Below are 4,249 nucleotides of genomic sequence, written 5' to 3'. Positions count from 1 at the left end.
GTGATTGCAAATTGCCTGTCTATGTATGATATCATAACTGTTGATTTAGCTGAATGCCACAGAGGAAGGAAACATGAAATCACTGAAGCTGGTGTCTAAAACTCCTCACTTACTCAGCCATCAGTCATCTCCTCAGTGGGCACTCACAACATTTAGCTCTACCTGCTGCTGTTGCTGCTGGTAACCTCAGACGTCTAACCTGTAGATTGCAGGGTGCTTCCACATAATGCTGCATTCACCGGTCAAAAGCCTAAACAGGGACAGAGCCTAACTATGTTTCTCTGTACTGTTGAACAAACAAACAAATAGTGAGGCAGGGAGAAACTTTGAGACCAAAAAAATGCTTTGGACGGACCTGAGATCATTTAAGCGCAGAGACACATACCCTACAAAATGACACTAATGCGGCATTCCGGTGATGCTTATTAACTCATTAAATTAGCAAATCATTAATATTATCAATATTCAGCAAGTGGCCATCATTCACTGAATTTGACCAATGAAAAAAACAATGCAGGAAGTTTGCTCTGTTAGTAGTCAACATTACAGTTATTCACCAGAAATAGAACATGTGGATACATTTGTTGACGACCTTCTAAGATGATGAGGGCCTCCTGAATGCTCTGTAGGCCAGCAGGAAAAAAAGTGCCGGTAGAATTAATTACATTACTAACAGCTACATCCCATTGATGCTATTGTTCATGTTGACTTGGCATGACTTACAGTGACACCTAAACAGAACAAAGCCGTCCTTAATGTTGTTGGTTCCACCTGTGGTTTTTTTCTGCTATGACAAATAGATCTATTCACTCCTGCAAAATTGTGGGTTTTGCTGCAGTTTTCTCTCACTCCTACGTTTAATTTCTTCCCTCAAATTAACATTTCGATTATTTGATGGGAAAAATAGTTATGCACGATATTTTTAGGTTAACTTAATCGACCGCAGTAATCAAAGTTACACAACATGGCAGACAATCAATTCCTGCAGCTTGACCATTTCTTTTTCACACGTAGTTATACCTTTACCTTTGTGGCATGTCTATAAAGTACATTTACATACAACAGCAACACACACAAGTGCACACGTACCGGCAAGGATGGCGGACCAAAGCGGCAAATGTACAGCCATAAATCTAACACAGTACAAAGCAACATGAAAAAACTGTTACCAGCATCCAACTGACTACTCTTGTTATTTAGTTGGCTTCAGATGAGGATTAACGTTCACAGGTCCTTTACACTGTTCCTCAGCAATAGTTCCAAATCCCTAAGCTTGGGGCAGTAGTCACTTCATTCAAAGTCGACAGAAACAATAAATAAATAAATGGTCCATTCACCAATGTATATGGGGAAAACAGCAGTTTCAGTAGCTCTGCTCAGTTGCACATGGAGCAGACTGGCTACATAGAGACAGGCTGTGATAACAACACACACAGAGGGAGCATGATGTCAGTCTCTACTCAGGACACCATGACTATATCTTTACATAGTTGTTTGCTGCTATGTTCATGTTTTAATGCTAATATATACATATATATATATATATAACCTTTGAAATTTTAAAGTTAATACAATGTTTAACATTGTTTTAGAAGGCTGGACTGCCATTTAAGCTATCCTATCAACACTTAATAAACATTTAACACTGTGTAACATTGAGCTGATAGATTAGTGAATCTGGTAGGATTTTCTTTCATTTCTCCAAACTGATGTACTCTGACTGTCAAAAGAGCAAAACTGGCAGGTGACTTTTGTGATTTATCAGCCGCTGTAGTTGTTGAACCACAGACGGGTTCATTTCCCCAGTGTGTCTCACAAATGAGGGCCCCGGTGCCAGAGGCCAGTCTAGTTAGCCAACCTGTGGGCCCTGCTGTACAAAGAGCCTCATATAAAACATTATTATTATTATTCCCTCCCTGGGAGCTGGTTATAGCTGCTCTGAAAACTCATTTCCCTCTCCTCTTGTCCATGTGAATACCTCCTGATAGGGAGAGAGAAGGAGAAAGGAACAATAACTGCATTTCATATGACGGGAAATGAATAATTTCAACTGCGTGTGTGCATGCAACGTGTGTAAAAGTGTGTGTAAATGTGTCGTGTAGGGTATTGGGGGTGTGTGCGTGTGTGTGTGTGTGCGTGTGTGTGTTTTCCTTGTGACATTGTGGAGCGATTGGGCGTTGTAATACACCAGGCGAGCACACAGATTGGAGCATCGATCTTGTTTCCTCAAGACATGAGAGAGAAAGAGAGAGAGAGAGAGAGAGAGAGAGAGAGACAGAGAGAGAGAGGAACTGAGACCAAAACTAAGAAATAGAAAGAGAGATTGAGCTGCAAAGAAAGTTGCAATAAAGATATATGAGTTAAGACAATGGTGCATTCAGATGAACAGAATAAAGTTGGGTTGTATTTTATCTATTCACACTGTAACTCTCTGTATGAGCTCTCTAAAAGTCCATTTTAGTCACCTTGCATGAATCTCAGAACAGTCCTGCTCATTGACACATGCTGGGAAGGAAATGACAGTGAGAGATTTTAATTTTCATGTCTGCCAACCAGCCAGCTTCAGGCCACATTACATTATTTCAATGTGGCTGAAAATCTTAAGCCGTGTTTTCCTATTTTACAGGATGTACAGGAAATCTGACCAGAGGCTGATTTATCCAGGTCCGAGCCTGCCCATCAAACCTCTCTTATGTTATCAGCTTGTCCATCGTGATGAAGATGAATGGTAGCAATGAGGCGGTCATTATTACTGACTCACAGGCAAAATCTTTAAATCATCACCCACTGATCAAAAACAGCCATGAATATGTATGTAATACACAGCCAACCCTGTTAATGCTAACACTAGCTGGCTGCTGCACATGTCTCTGTATGTAGACATAAAGAGAGACAAGGTATAAATCATCAGTATGTATTACAGTAATATCCACTAATAATAATTACAGTAACACAACAGGCCTGAACTTGCAGTACGAGTGTGAAAATGTGCACAAACCAGGCAGTCATGAGTTAAAAAAGACCTGGACAATGAAGTCTATTTGAACATTTAGATCAACTGATCCCTTTGAAACTGAAATCAGGTCAAACGTTTGACCTCCCAAAAGTCCAACAGGGACCAAAGCGTCTATTTAAATACATGGGGCCAGTGTCAAGGTGTTATTTTTTCAAATCACGACTGACGGGCACGACATATTTGGCTGGCTCGGTGCACATTTTCATTTTCACATTTTCTTTGCATTTCTGATTTATTTAGATAGTGACAGCTGGAGAGAGTCAGGAAAGGAAAAGAGAGAGAGGGGATGGCATACAGCAAAGGGCCACGAGTGGAATCGAACACGAGCCACTGCGGTGAGGACTCAAGGCATTACTTTTTATTGATGCTGTTATGATATGTAGTAAATAAAATAGAAAACTACCTGATTAGAAGCACCATTTGGCTGATCTGACAGATTTTTTTAAAGGTTAAAGTCTGAGGAGCTGGGCTGTGGTAGTCATAGAGACCAAACTAACAAAACACAACAAACCAATAGTCAGTCTGGGTGTGTTTGCAGTGTGGCAGGCAGCACTGGCACCAATCAACCACAACACTTGGAACACTCTGATGAGACACACGGATAAGGTTTTGGAAACAATGCTCTTAAGGCAGACTGAACGGTGATAACTGTAATTCACTGAATTCTATCTTATTATTTATGTCTGCTCCTTTACATAGCACATCCTGCCTGAAATCTGAACAAGCACCTGCACTGGGACAACTGACATTCAGCGATTATAGAGAGAGAGAGAGAGAGAGAGAGAGAGAGAGAGAGAGGAGCACACACAGAGAGGCAGAGTGTCCATTCAGTATTCAATGAACCAACAGATTGTTTCCTCTCATGTTTGGACTTCTGAAGGCAGAAACTCCATAAAGATCCCCTGCCAACCTGCCTGAGGACACAGGCACACTCCAACCATGCTGCTTCAAAGGCTTTCTCAGTGTGTGCGTGTGTGTGTGTGTGTGTGCGTGTGTGCGTGTGTGTGCGTTATCACTTCTGTGGAAGAAATACAATTTTTTCCTGTGTGCACATGCAGATGAGGGTGTGATCCTGCATATAAGCGTTTCTGTGTGTGTGTGTGTGTGTGTGTGTGTGAGTACCATGCCTTGTACAGGAAGTAGTCGTGCTAGGTAAACAGGAGTGCAGGCTAATCCTGTGAGGAATGGGAATTCTGCATTAGCATTTGAATAGCGCACAGTGCCACGAGTACT

This window comes from Morone saxatilis, unplaced genomic scaffold (genome assembly GCF_004916995.1).
Source record: "Morone saxatilis isolate NCDOM2014 unplaced genomic scaffold, NCSU_SB_2.0 Contig7, whole genome shotgun sequence".
Lineage (NCBI taxonomy): Eukaryota > Metazoa > Chordata > Actinopteri > Moronidae > Morone > Morone saxatilis.
Note: the sequence above shows the minus strand (reverse complement) of the source record.